Raw genomic sequence first — 15,000 nt, forward strand, 5'->3', positions numbered from 1 at the left:
CGCGCAGACCCGCTAATCGCGACGAGCGCGACGTGGCCGTGCCGCCTTTCCCTCGGCAGCAAGCAAAACGCCTGGCAACGTCGACGCTCCCCTAACCGCGATCTCGCACCGTGTTTCGTGTGGCGAATTCAAAAGCCGGCCGGCGCTGCTGCAACCATTACGGTCGGTACGCATACGCCGCGGAGGGCGGGACGGTCATCGGAGCGTGCGGTTCCTCCATCGAGTACTGCGCACCTCGGCCGTCGCATCGCCGTGCCATGACCGGCCGCGCGTCAACGCGAACCGGTGCCAGCGAGATCCCTCGCCTGCAAGAACCGACCGGCAGCCTCCGTCACCCGAGGACGCGGAGGCGCTTGCCGCGGACGGCGGGACGGTATGCACTGGTGCACAGCGGACCCGTCACATCGCCAGTTCCTTGACCGACCGCCGACGCTTGTGCCGTTCCTCTCGTACTTGGCAGTCGCCGCGCGATTGTCGGGTCTCGTTCTTGCACGCTCGAACGGTCGGGAGGGCACTCGGCTGGCGTTTCGGGAACGCGCAGCCTCGCCTTCTACCGACGTAACCACGACTCGCCGTTCGCGCTCCGCCGCTCCTGTTTACAGTACTAGGCAGTCCCGCAGCGGTCGGGTCGCGCATTTCGAGCGCTTCGAGCCACGGTGCAGTGGCGGGTCGAAAGCCGACCTATGAGTGCGTTGCGCCGTTTGTACCCGCGTCCGCCACCTGGCCGACCGTCCAAGGTCGCGGTGTTGGCGTCCGCTGGGCGCAACAATTTGTCACGGGGTGCCGCTCCACATTCAGGCAGCCCCGTGGGGAAAAGCCGACCCCGCGTCCAAACGGGGTCAGCGGCAGAAAGTGTCGGGCGCAGACGCAGCTGAGGCGCTCACCCTTCACAATCCGTTAATGATCCTTCCGCAGGTTCACCTACGGAAACCTTGTTACGACTTTTACTTCCTCTAAATGATCAAGTTTGGTCATCTTTCCAACAGACCGGCGCAACCGAAAGGCCGCGCCGGACATCGGTCCGAAGACCTCACTAAATCATTCAATCGGTAGTAGCGACGGGCGGTGTGTACAAAGGGCAGGGACGTAATCAACGCGAGCTTATGACTCGCGCTTACTGGGAATTCCTCGTTCAAGGGGAACAATTGCAAGCCCCTATCCCAATCACGAAAGAAGTTCCACGGGTTACCCAGTCTTTTCAGACAGGGATAAAGACACGCTGCTTCCTTCAGTGTAGCGCGCGTGCGGCCCCGGACATCTAAGGGCATCACAGACCTGTTATTGCTCTGTTTCGTGCGGCTAGGAGCCGCTTGTCCCTCTAAGAAGGTTGTAAGGTGCTGGGAACCCCGCACCTATTTAATAGGCTAGAGTCTCGTTCGTTATCGGAATTAACCAGACAAATCGCTCCACCAACTAAGAACGGCCATGCACCACCATCCACCGAATCAAGAAAGAGCTCTCAATCTGTCAATCCTCCCAGTGTCCGGGCCGGGTAAGTTTTCCCGTGTTGAGTCAAATTAAGCCGCAGGCTCCACTCCTGGTGGTGCCCTTCCGTCAATTCCTTTAAGTTTCAGCTTTGCAACCATACTTCCCCCGGAACCCAAATACTTTGGTTTCCCGGAAGCTGCCCGCCGAGTCATTTGAGTAACTCAGGCGGATCGCTGGTTGGCATCGTTTATGGTCAGAACTAGGGCGGTATCTGATCGCCTTCGAACCTCTGACTTTCGTTCTTGATCAATGAAAACATTCTTGGCAAATGCTTTCGCAGTAGTTCGTCTTGCGACGGTCCAAGAATTTCACCTCTAGCGCCGCAATACGAATGCCCCCGTCCGTCCCTCTTAATCATTACCTCGTATTCCAAAAACCAACAGAACAGAAACGAGGTCTTGTTCTATTATTCCATGCAAGTTTATTCAGGCGACTCGCCTGCGTTGAGCACTCTAATTTTTTCAAAGTAAAAGCACCGGCCATCTCGAGGCACACAATGAAGTGCACCAAGAAAGAACCGGCATGATGTTCAGTCCGAGCCGTCGCATCGGGTAGATGCACTACTCGTCTGGAACTGAGATCCAACTACGAGCTTTTTAACCGCAGCAGCTTTAGTATACGCTATTGGAGCTGGAATTACCGCGGCTGCTGGCACCAGACTTGCCCTCCAATTGATCCTCGTTAAAGGATTTAGAGTGTACTCATTTCAATTACGGGGCCTCAAAAGAGTCCCGTATTGTTATTTTTCGTCACTACCTCCCCGTGCCGGGAGTGGGTAATTTGCGCGCCTGCTGCCTTCCTTGGATGTGGTAGCCGTTTCTCAGGCTCCCTCTCCGGAATCGAACCCTGATTCTCCGTTACCCGTAACAACCATGGTAAGCAAGTAACCTACCATCGAAAGTTGATAAGGCAGACACTTGAAAGAAACGTCGCCGGCTCGTGGCCATGCGATCAGCACAAAGTTATCCAGAGTCACCACACAATACGGGCCGAAACCCGATCGATCTTGGTCTAATAAAAGCACCCGTTACCCAAAGGGCTCCAGGCTCACTGCATGTATTAGCTCTAGAATTGCCACAGTTATCCAAGTAGGAAGAAACGATCTAAGGAACCATAACTGATTTAATGAGCCATTCGCGGTTTCGCCTTATTTCGGCATGTACTTAGACATGCATGGCTTAATCTTTGAGACAAGCATATGATTACTGGCAGGATCAACCAGGTAATCGTTCGACTGCGCGTCCGTCCTCGCCTTCGGCGGGCCGGACGCAGTCTGTGTGCGGCGGAGGCCACCTTCAGGCGCCCCAACACGCTTATTTTGCACTCCGAGATGACGGCGTTCGAGCTCGCTACGGCACAACCTTCCCGAAAGACGAGTGGGAGCCGTGCGGCAAGAAGCACGTTCATGCTCGCTCTTTTTCGTTGCATCGACTCGGTCGCGCCGTGCGGGTTGCCCAAGCCCGCTGCACTGTCGGTGGACCGGCCGGAACTAGCAACGGAGCCGAGACTGCAAAGCCGCCAGACGACGGGTCACGCCCGCGTCTTCGGCGCTTTCGCATCTGAATCGCCCGAGGACGACACGGAACACACCTCGATATCGTGGTAAAACGGCACCGTCCGACAACCAGCCCCTAACGCATCAAGCGGATGAGGCTGCAGACGACTGCCGTGGATTCCCCTGGAGCAGACCCGAGGACACGCTTGACGAGGCCGAAGCCCGCCGCATATCAGACACCCGGTCGCTTTCGCGTACGCCGCTCACGAGAACCCCCACATAATAGCAGCGATAAGTACCCAGACCTCCTTGGGCACTAATACGAGCGTACTCGAGAAAATTTCACCGCGGGTGTGCCCCGAAACGTGTGGCACGTTGAGCGTGCCACAAGTCTACGTCGCTCTCAAACCCGCCGAGGTCGTAGAATTTGCGACCCTACTCACGAAATTCCCACCGAGGATACGGCCGCAAACGTACCGCACCTTGGGTAGGCCACGAGTTTGTGCAACACTACGCTGACGGCACAGCACCGAGGTCGTGCGCGCACGCACGGGAAAATTCCGCCGCGGTTTCTGCCGAAAACGTGAGGCACCACGACTCTCCGCAAGTTCGCGTCGACTGCGAAAGACCGAAGTCGTGAACGACGTGTCCGCTACTCGCCGCCGACACGCTGGACACCAAACGTACAACGACTCGACGGCGTCGTAGAGGCCCACGACGCGGTTTTCCTTAACGACGTCTCGGCGTGGCACCGACAGGTTAGAACGGCCGACCAACGTTCCCTGTCCGCCGTTCGGCTCAGTCGAAGGGCTCGGCGACTTCGGCAACGCTGCGAAGCCGCACGGTGACGCACGCCATGTCCCCATTTTTTTTTTTTTTTCTTTCTGCGTCTGCCGGGGTGCCCCTATAATAGCAGCGATAAGCACCCAGACCGCCGTGGGTCGCTCGCCCCGGCTGACGTGGTTTTTCGTACTCCTGCGGCGGTCGCCGTCAAGCACGTCCAAATACGCTACTTTCGTGGGCGCATTCACGCTCTTTCGCTTCGCCGGAGTGCCAGCACTCACTCTGCCAAAAACGGCGAACATCCGAGCGGCGGTTCCCACTTTTGCGTCGGCGTCGCAAACCCCGCCCCGGCAGACGAGGTTTGCCGTACTCGTGCGACGGTGGCCGGCGGGCACGTCGAAAGACGCCGATATCGTGCGCGAATTGGCGCACCTTGGCTTCAACGGAGTGCCGCCACTGACTCCTCCAAAAACGGCGAAGATCCGAGCGGCGCTTCCCACTTTCGCATCGGCGTCCCGAACTCCGCCCCGGCTGACGCGGTTTACCGTACTCGTGCGACGGTCGCCGGCGAGCACGTGGAAAGACGCCGATATCGTGCCCGAATCGGCTCCGTTCGGCTTCGCCGGAGTGCCAGCACTGGCTCGGCGAAAGACGACGAACATCCGAGCGACGGTTCTCACTATTGCGTACGCGTCGCAAACCCCGCCCCGGCAGACGCACTTTGCCGTACTCGTGCGACGGTCGCCGGCGAGCACGTAGAAAGACGCCGATATCGTGCCGGAATCGGCCCCGTTTGGCTTCGCCGGAGTGCCAGCACTCACTCGGCCACAAACGGCGAACATCCGAGCGGCGGTTCCCACTTAGCCGTCGGCGTCCCGAACTCCGCCCCGGCAGACGCGGTTGCCGAGCTCGTGCGACTAGCGACCGCGAAGCCGTCTCGCGACGCCGCTTTCGTGCGCGGCTCCCACTGCGACCTGGGTCACCCGAGGTCGACGAGCAAGAAAGAATGTCGAAAAAAAATTTTTTTTTTTTTGCGTCTGCCGGGGTGCCCCTATAATAGCAGCGATAAGCACCCAGACCGCCATGGGTCGCTCGCCCCGGCTGACGTGGTTTTTCGTTTTCCTGCGGTGGTCGTCGTCAAGCACGTCCAAACACGCCACTTTCGTGGGCGCATTCGCGCTCTTTCGCTTCGCCGGAGTGCCAGCACTCACTCTGCCAAAAACGGCGAACATCCTAGTGGCGGTTCCCACTTTTGCGTCGGCGTCGCCAACCCCGCCCCGGCATACGCGGTTTGCCGTACTCGTGCGGCGGTGGCCGGCGGGCACGTCGAAAGACACCGATATCGTGCGCGAGTCGATGCTTCTTGGTCTCGCAGGAGGGCCGCCACTCACTCCTGCAAAAACGGCGAAGATCCGAGCGGCGCTTCCCACTTTTTCGTCGGCATCGCAAACCTCGCCCCGGCAGACGCGCTTTGCCGTACTCGTGCGACGGTCGCCGGCGAGCACGTCGAAATACGCCGATATCGTGCCCGAATCGGCCCCGTTTCGCTTCGCCGGAGTGCCAGCACTCACTCGGCCAAAAACGGCGAACATCCGAGCAGCGGTACCCACTTAGCCGTCGGCATCCCGAACTCCGCGCCGGCTGACGCGGTTGCCGAGCTCGTGCGACTAGCGACCGCGAACGCGTCTCGCGACGCCGCTTTCGTGCGCGGCTCCCATTGCGACCTGGGTTACCCGAGCTCGACCAGCAAAAAAGAAGGTCGAAAAAAAATTTTTTTTTTCTGCGTCTGCCGGGGTGCCCCTATAATAGCAGCGATAAGCACCCAGACCGCCGTGGGTCGCTCGCCCCGGCTGACGTGGTTTTTCGTACTCCTGCAGCGGTCGCCGTCAAGCACGTCCAAATACGCCACTTTCGTGGGCGCTTTCGCGCTCTTTCGCGTCGCCGGTGTGCCAGCACTCACTCTGCCAAAAACGGCGAACATCCTAGTGGCGGTTCCCACTTTTGCGTCGGCGTCGCCAACCCCGCCCCGGCATACGCGGTTTGCCGTACTCGTGCGGCGGTGGCCGGCGGGCACGTCGAAAGACACCGATATCGTGCGCGAGTCGATGCTTCTTGGTCTCGCAGGAGGGCCGCCACTCACTCCTGCAAAAACGGCGAAGATCCGAGCGGCGCTTCCCACTTTTTCGTCGGCATCGCAAACCTCGCCCCGGCAGACGCGCTTTGCCGTACTCGTGCGACGGTCGCCGGCGAGCACGTCGAAATACGCCGATATCGTGCCCGAATCGGCCCCGTTTCGCTTCGCCGGAGTGCCAGCACTCACTCGGCCAAAAACGGCGAACATCCGAGCAGCGGTACCCACTTAGCCGTCGGCATCCCGAACTCCGCGCCGGCTGACGCGGTTGCCGAGCTCGTGCGACTAGCGACCGCGAACGCGTCTCGCGACGCCGCTTTCGTGCGCGGCTCCCATTGCGACCTGGGTTACCCGAGCTCGACCAGCAAAAAAGAAGGTCGAAAAAAAATTTTTTTTTTCTGCGTCTGCCGGGGTGCCCCTATAATAGCAGCGATAAGCACCCAGACCGCCGTGGGTCGCTCGCCCCGGCTGACGTGGTTTTTCGTACTCCTGCAGCGGTCGCCGTCAAGCACGTCCAAATACGCCACTTTCGTGGGCGCTTTCGCGCTCTTTCGCGTCGCCGGTGTGCCAGCACTCACTCTGCCAAAAACGGCCAACATCCGAGCGGCGGTTCCCACTTTTGCGTCGGCGTCGTAAACCCCGCCCCGGCAGACGCGGTTTGCCCTACTCGTTCGACGGTCGCCGGCGAGCGCGTCGAAAGACGCCGATATCGTGCGCTAATTGGCGCTCCTTGGCTTCTCCGGAGTGCCGCCACTCACTCCTCCAAAAACGGCGAAGATCCGAGCGGCGTTCTCCACTTTCGCATCGGCGTCCCGAACTCCGCCCGGGCTGACGCGGTTTACCGTACTCGTGCGACGGTCGCCGCCGGGCACGTCGAAAGACGCCGATATCGTGCCGTAATCGGCCCCGTTTGGCTTCGCCCGAGTGCCAGCACTCACTCGGCCAAAAACGGCGAACATCCGAGCAGCGTTTCCCACTTTCGCATCGGCGTCCCGAAGCCCGCCCCGGCAGACGCGGTTTGCCCTACTCGAGCGACGGTCGCCGGCGATCACGTCGAAAGGCGCCGAATTCGTGCACGAATCGATGCTTCTTGGTCTCGCAGGAGGGCCGCCACTCACTCCTGCAAAAACGGCGAAGATCCGAGTTGCGCTTCCCACTTTTTCGTCGGCGTCCCGAACTACGCCCCGGCTGACGCGGTTTACCGTACTCGTGCGACGGTCGCCGGCGGGCACTTCAAAATACGCCGATTTCGTGGGCGCATTCACGCTGTTTCGCTTCCCCGGAGTGCCAACACTCACTCTGCCGAAAGCGGCGATCATCCGAGCGGCGGTTCCCACTTTTGCGTCGGCTTCGCAAACGGCGCCCCGGCAGACGCGCTCGTGCGACGTACTCGTGCGACGGTCGCCGGCGAGCACGTCGAAAGACGCCGATATCGTGCTCGAATCGACCCCGTTTCGCTTCGCCGGAGTGCTGCCAGTCACGGCGCAGAAAACGGCGAACAAGTGTTTTTTTTTTTTTTCCTAGAATTTGTGTTATAGAAGGCACATTTGATATCGGACGATAATTTTCAACTTTATCACGCGCACCGATTTTCGTGTAGAGGTTTGCAAGTTTATGGGAATTTCTCCACTTGGAATAATGCGATTTAGTAGTACTACGAGAACTTCATGGATGTACTCAAGGGTACGGGGCAAGTCAGTTACGTCAACACCTGCAGATTTTTTACACTTCAAACTGAAAATTGTTGGTTGTGAGTCCTCGTGTGATATTAAAGGCCGATTCGCTAACACATAGAACAAAGAAAGAAAGGAAGAAAAAACGCCCGCGCTCGCTCAAGAAACCTGGGTTCGCAACAAGTGGCAACAACAAGCAACCGAGCGAGTGCGCCAAAACCCGTGGCGGCCGAACAAACGCGAAGTCCCAACCGCGTCAGCCGGGGCGGCACGGGACAGGAAAAATCACTTCAGCCGGGGCGGCGGGGCACCGAATAAACCTCGTCACCTCGTCGCAGGATAAAAGAGGAAACAAAAAGTCTAAACAGCGTCTGCTGGAGCGAATGCGTAATAAAACAACAACAACAACAAAAAAAAAAACACCCGCGCTCAAGAAGTCTGCAATCCTCACAAAAGGCGACTGTGACCGAGCAGCGTCAGCCGGGGCCGTGCGGAAACGGAAAAACCGCGACTACCGGGGCGTCGAGGCACCGAAAAATCCTCTTCAGCCGCGGCGAAAAAAAAAAACAAAAAGAAAGACGGAGGGGGGGGGGGGAACCACGTCTGCCGGGGCGAAGGAAAAAAAAAAACGCGTCTGCCGGGGCGAGCCCGGGTGCGGCACCACCGGGAAAACTGTGGCAAACAGACATGGCGATCGAGTGAGTGGGCCGCCAGCCAGGCTCAGCCAAAAAGTGCAAAGTCCGAACTGCGTCAGCCGGGGCGGCAAAAACCGCGTCAGCCGGGGCGGCGCAAAAAACCGCGTCTGCCGGGGCGGCACGAAACCGCGTCAGCCGGGGCGGGGCGAAAACTGCGTCAGCCGGGGCGAAAAGAAAAAAAAAACGCGTCTGCCGGGGCAAGCCCGGGTGCGGCACCACCGGGAAAACTGTGGCAAACAGACATGGCGATCGAGTGAGTGGGCCGCCAGCCAGGCACAGCCGAAAAGTGCAAAGTCCGAACCGTGTCAGCCGGGGCGACGCAAAAACCGCGTCAGCCGGGGCGGCGCGAAAACCGCGTCAGCCGGGGCGGCACGAAACCGCGTCAGCCGGGGCGGCGCGAAAACTGCGTCAGCCGGGGCGGCGCGAAAACCTCGTCAGCCGGGGCGAGCGAAAAGGGGGGGGGGGGGGGGGAACCACGTCTGCCGGGGCGAAAGAAAAAAAAACGCGTCTGCCGGGGCGAGCCCGGGTGCGGCACCACCGGGAAGACTGTGGCAAACAGACATGGCGATCGAGTGAGTGGGCCGCCAGCCAGGCTCAGCCCAAAAAGTGCCAAGTCCGAACTGCGTCAGCCGGGGCGGCAAAAACCGCGTCAGCCGGGGCGGCGCGAAAACCGCGTCTGCCGGGGCGGCGCGAAAACTGCGTCAGCCGGGGCGAGCCCGGGTGCGGCACCACCGGGAAAACTGTGGCTAACAGACATGGCGATCGAGTGAGTGGGCCACCAGCCAGGCTCAGCCAAAAAGTGCCAAGTCCGAACTGCGTCAGCCGGGGCGGCAAAAACCGCGTCAGCCGGGGCGGCGCAAAAAAAACCGCGTCTGCCGGGGCGGCACGAAACCGCGTCAGCCGGGGCGGCGCGAAAACTGCGTCAGCCGGGGCGAAAGAAAAAAAAAAACGCGTCTGCCGGGGCGAGCCCGGGTGCGGCACCACCGGGAAAACTGTGGCAAACAGACATGGCGATCGAGTGAGTGGGCCGCCAGCCAGGCACAGCCGAAAAGTGCTAAGTCCGAACTGCGTCTGCCGGGGCGGCACGAAACCGCGTCAGCCGGGGCGGCGCGAAAACCGCGTCTGCCGGGGCGGCACGAAACCGCGTCAGCCGGGGCGGCGCGAAAACTGCGTCAGCCGGGGCGAGCCCGGGTGCGGCACCACCGGGAAAACTGTGGCAAACAGACATGGCGATCGAGTGAGTGGGCCGCCAGCCAGGCACAGCCGAAAAGTGCTAAGTCCGAACTGCGTCTGCCGGGGCGGCACGAAACCGCGTCAGCCGGGGCGGCGCGAAAACCGCGTCTGCCGGGGCGGCACGAAACCGCGTCAGCCGGGGCGGCGCGAAAACTGCGTCAGCCGGGGCGAGCCCGGGTGCGGCACCACCGGGAAAACTGTGGCAAACAGACATGGCGATCGAGTGAGTGGGCCGCCAGCCAGGCACAGCCGAAAAGTGCTAAGTCCGAACTGCGTCAGCCGGGGCGGCAAAAACCGCGTCAGCCGGGGCGGCGCAAAAAACCGCGTCTGCCGGGGCGGCACGAAACCGCGTCAGCCGGGGCGGCGCGAAAACTGCGTCAGCCGGGGCGAAAGAAAAAAAAAAAACGCGTCTGCCGGGGCGAGCCCGGGTGCGGCACCACCGGGAAAACTGTGGCAAACAGACATGGCGATCGAGTGAGTGGGCCGCCAGCCAGGCACAGCCGAAAAGTGCTAAGTCCGAACTGCGTCTGCCGGGGCGGCACGAAACCGCGTCAGCCGGGGCGGCGCGAAAACCGCGTCTGCCGGGGCGGCACGAAACCGCGTCAGCCGGGGCGGCGCGAAAACTGCGTCAGCCGGGGCGAGCCCGGGTGCGGCACCACCGGGAAAACTGTGGCAAACAGACATGGCGATCGAGTGAGTGGGCCGCCAGCCAGGCACAGCCGAAAAGTGCTAAGTCCGAACTGCGTCTGCCGGGGCGGCACGAAACCGCGTCAGCCGGGGCGGCGCGAAAACCGCGTCTGCCGGGGCGGCACGAAACCGCGTCAGCCGGGGCGGCGCGAAAACTGCGTCAGCCGGGGCGAGCCCGGGTGCGGCACCACCGGGAAAACTGTGGCAAACAGACATGGCGATCGAGTGAGTGGGCCGCCAGCCAGGCACAGCCGAAAAGTGCAAAGTCCGAACCGTGTCAGCCGGGGCGACGCAAAAACCGCGTCAGCCGGGGCGGCGCGAAAACCGCGTCAGCCGGGGCGGCACGAAACCGCGTCAGCCGGGGCGGCGCGAAAACTGCGTCAGCCGGGGCGGCGCGAAAACCTCGTCAGCCGGGGCGAGCGAAAAGGGGGGGGGGGAACCACGTCTGCCGGGGCGAAAGAAAAAAAAAACGCGTCTGCCGGGGCGAGCCCGGGTGCGGCACCACCGGGAAGACTGTGGCAAACAGACATGGCGATCGAGTGAGTGGGCCGCCAGCCAGGCTCAGCCCAAAAAGTGCCAAGTCCGAACTGCGTCAGCCGGGGCGGCAAAAACCGCGTCAGCCGGGGCGGCGCGAAAACCGCGTCTGCCGGGGCGGCGCGAAAACTGCGTCAGCCGGGGCGAGCCCGGGTGCGGCACCACCGGGAAAACTGTGGCTAACAGACATGGCGATCGAGTGAGTGGGCCACCAGCCAGGCTCAGCCAAAAAGTGCCAAGTCCGAACTGCGTCAGCCGGGGCGGCAAAAACCGCGTCAGCCGGGGCGGCGCAAAAAAACCGCGTCTGCCGGGGCGGCACGAAACCGCGTCAGCCGGGGCGGCGCGAAAACTGCGTCAGCCGGGGCGAAAGAAAAAAAAAACGCGTCTGCCGGGGCGAGCCCGGGTGCGGCACCACCGGGAAAACTGTGGCAAACAGACATGGCGATCGAGTGAGTGGGCCGCCAGCCAGGCACAGCCGAAAAGTGCTAAGTCCGAACTGCGTCTGCCGGGGCGGCACGAAACCGCGTCAGCCGGGGCGGCGCGAAAACCGCGTCTGCCGGGGCGGCACGAAACCGCGTCAGCCGGGGCGACGCGAAAACTGCGTCAGCCGGGGCGAGCCCGGGTGCGGCACCACCGGGAAAACTGTGGCAAACAGACATGGCGATCGAGTGAGTGGGCCGCCAGCCAGGCACAGCCGAAAAGTGCTAAGTCCGAACTGCGTCTGCCGGGGCGGCACGAAACCGCGTCAGCCGGGGCGGCGCGAAAACCGCGTCTGCCGGGGCGGCACGAAACCGCGTCAGCCGGGGCGGCGCGAAAACTGCGTCAGCCGGGGCGAGCCCGGGTGCGGCACCACCGGGAAAACTGTGGCAAACAGACATGGCGATCGAGTGAGTGGGCCGCCAGCCAGGCACAGCCGAAAAGTGCTAAGTCCGAACTGCGTCAGCCGGGGCGGCAAAAACCGCGTCAGCCGGGGCGGCGCAAAAAACCGCGTCTGCCGGGGCGGCACGAAACCGCGTCAGCCGGGGCGGCGCGAAAACTGCGTCAGCCGGGGCGAAAGAAAAAAAAAACGCGTCTGCCGGGGCGAGCCCGGGTGCGGCACCACCGGGAAAACTGTGGCAAACAGACATGGCGATCGAGTGAGTGGGCCGCCAGCCAGGCACAGCCGAAAAGTGCTAAGTCCGAACTGCGTCTGCCGGGGCGGCGCGAAACCGCGTCAGCCGGGGCGGCGCGAAAACCGCGTCTGCCGGGGCGGCACGAAACCGCGTCAGCCGGGGCGGCGCGAAAACTGCGTCTGCCGGGGCGAGCACGGGTGCGGCACCACCGGGAAGACTGTGGCAAACAGACATGGCGATCGAGTGAGTGGGCCGCCAGCCAGGCTCAGCCCAAAAAGTGCCAAGTCCGAACTGCGTCAGCCGGGGCGGCAAAAACCGCGTCAGCCGGGGCGGCGCGAAAACCGCGTCTGCCGGGGCGGCGCGAAAACTGCGTCAGCCGGGGCGAGCCCGGGTGCGGCACCACCGGGAAAACTGTGGCTAACAGACATGGCGATCGAGTGAGTGGGCCACCAGCCAGGCTCAGCCAAAAAGTGCCAAGTCCGAACTGCGTCAGCCGGGGCGGCAAAAACCGCGTCAGCCGGGGCGGCGCAAAAAAACCGCGTCTGCCGGGGCGGCACGAAACCGCGTCAGCCGGGGCGGCGCGAAAACTGCGTCAGCCGGGGCGAAAGAAAAAAAAAAACGCGTCTGCCGGGGCGAGCCCGGGTGCGGCACCACCGGGAAAACTGTGGCAAACAGACATGGCGATCGAGTGAGTGGGCCGCCAGCCAGGCACAGCCGAAAAGTGCTAAGTCCGAACTGCGTCTGCCGGGGCGGCACGAAACCGCGTCAGCCGGGGCGGCGCGAAAACCGCGTCTGCCGGGGCGGCACGAAACCGCGTCAGCCGGGGCGGCGCGAAAACTGCGTCAGCCGGGGCGAGCCCGGGTGCGGCACCACCGGGAAAACTGTGGCAAACAGACATGGCGATCGAGTGAGTGGGCCGCCAGCCAGGCACAGCCGAAAAGTGCTAAGTCCGAACTGCGTCTGCCGGGGCGGCACGAAACCGCGTCAGCCGGGGCGGCGCGAAAACCGCGTCTGCCGGGGCGGCACGAAACCGCGTCAGCCGGGGCGGCGCGAAAACTGCGTCAGCCGGGGCGAGCCCGGGTGCGGCACCACCGGGAAAACTGTGGCAAACAGACATGGCGATCGAGTGAGTGGGCCGCCAGCCAGGCACAGCCGAAAAGTGCTAAGTCCGAACTGCGTCAGCCGGGGCGGCAAAAACCGCGTCAGCCGGGGCGGCGCAAAAAACCGCGTCTGCCGGGGCGGCACGAAACCGCGTCAGCCGGGGCGGCGCGAAAACTGCGTCAGCCGGGGCGAAAGAAAAAAAAAAACGCGTCTGCCGGGGCGAGCCCGGGTGCGGCACCACCGGGAAAACTGTGGCAAACAGACATGGCGATCGAGTGAGTGGGCCGCCAGCCAGGCACAGCCGAAAAGTGCTAAGTCCGAACTGCGTCTGCCGGGGCGGCACGAAACCGCGTCAGCCGGGGCGGCGCGAAAACCGCGTCTGCCGGGGCGGCACGAAACCGCGTCAGCCGGGGCGGCGCGAAAACTGCGTCAGCCGGGGCGAGCCCGGGTGCGGCACCACCGGGAAAACTGTGGCAAACAGACATGGCGATTGAGTGAGTGGGCCGCCAGCCAGGCACAGCCGAAAAGTGCTAAGTCCGAACTGCGTCTGCCGGGGCGGCACGAAACCGCGTCAGCCGGGGCGGCGCGAAAACCGCGTCTGCCGGGGCGGCACGAAACCGCGTCAGCCGGGGCGGCGCGAAAACTGCGTCAGCCGGGGCGAGCCCGGGTGCGGCACCACCGGGAAAACTGTGGCAAACAGACATGGCGATCGAGTGAGTGGGCCGCCAGCCAGGCACAGCCGAAAAGTGCTAAGTCCGAACTGCGTCAGCCGGGGCGGCAAAAACCGCGTCAGCCGGGGCGGCGCAAAAACCGCGTCTGCCGGGGCGAAATAAAAAAAAAAACAAAGAAAAAAGCCCGCGCTTAATCAAAAGAAAACAAAGAAAAAAGCTTGCGCTTAATCAAAAGAAAACAAACAAAAAAAGTTCGCGCTTAAGCCTGGCGGTGGAACCACCGGGGCAAACAGACCTGGCGATCGAGTGAGTGGGCCGCCAGCCGGGGTGAGCCAAAAAGTGCAAAGTCCGAACCGCGTCAGCCGGGGCGACGCAAAAACCGCGTCAGCCGGGGCGGCGCGAAAACCGCGTCAGCCGGGGCGGCGCGAAAACCGCGTCAGCCGGGGCGGCGCAAAAACCGCGTCAGCCGGGGCGGCGCAAAAACTGCGTCAGCCGGGGCGGCACGGAAAAACGAAAACCGCGTCAGCCGGGGCGACATCAAAATGAGGAAAAAAAAAAAAAAAACTGCCTTAGGACACCTGCGTACACTTTCATGCGTTTGGGCATATCTCTCTGTAACACGCGCGCCCCTCGTTACGCGCGGCACTCTGTTTTCTCCGACACCCATATTTCGGCGGCATGTGGCACGCGCGCCCGTCCCTACGCACGGCACACCGCAGTGCTTTCTCGATATTTTTCTTTTCCTCCAACACCGTCATCTATAGGCTTTTAGTGACCTGTTGCTCGTGGCACAAGTTCGCTAGCTCTGACACCTCTTGCATGCGCACCGTTTTTGCGCACGGTGCTATGCCGCAAAGCACGGCAGTCGCATGCGTTTCTCTCAGGCACCTCTTTTTTGACACAACGCTGTGGTGCTTAGAAACACACGCGCCGCTTTTGCGCACAGAACTCCACCGTACAGCACGGTAGTCACGTTTGTTCCACACGAACAGCAGTGTGCATCGTGCTACGACACTTTGAAAGCTTTTTCTTCCGAGTCTCGACCGCGCTGTTCCTTTCGTACTTGGCGCGATTTTGGGACCAGCTTTGTTTTAAACCCCTACTGCGCGCCGTTCCTTTCGTACTTGGCGCGGTTCAGGGTTTGTTTCGAGCCCTTAGCCGCGCTGTTCCCTCCGTACTTGGCGCGGTTTAGGGTCGAGCTTTGTCTCGAGCCCTCTCCGCGCCGTTCCTTCCGTACTTGGCGCGGTTTAGGGTTTGTTTCGAGCCCTTAGCCGCGCTGTTCCCTCCGTACTTGGCGCGGTTTAGGGTTTGTTTCGAGCCCTTAGCCGCGCTGTTCCCTCCGTACTTGGCGCGGTTTAGGGTCGAGCTTTGTCTCGAGCCCTCTCCGCGCCGTTCCT

The 15,000-nt window shown here is 62.2% G+C and overlaps 1 long non-coding RNA gene and 1 other non-coding gene across 2 annotated transcripts in view; one reads left to right on the top strand and one right to left on the bottom strand.

Moving 5' to 3' along the window:
• The window catches only part of LOC142792872 (uncharacterized), a 64,811-nt gene that overhangs the window by 4,996 nt on the left and 44,815 nt on the right, over positions 1–15,000 (top strand). The gene's annotated exons all lie outside the window — the stretch shown is intronic.
• On the bottom strand, positions 899–2,713 carry LOC142792881 (small subunit ribosomal RNA). Its single transcript, XR_012891273.1, has one exon. It is a non-coding gene; the product is annotated as a small subunit ribosomal RNA (ribosomal RNA).

This window comes from Rhipicephalus microplus, unplaced genomic scaffold (assembly GCF_043290135.1).
Source record: "Rhipicephalus microplus isolate Deutch F79 unplaced genomic scaffold, USDA_Rmic scaffold_257, whole genome shotgun sequence".
NCBI lineage: Eukaryota > Metazoa > Arthropoda > Arachnida > Ixodida > Ixodidae > Rhipicephalus > Rhipicephalus microplus.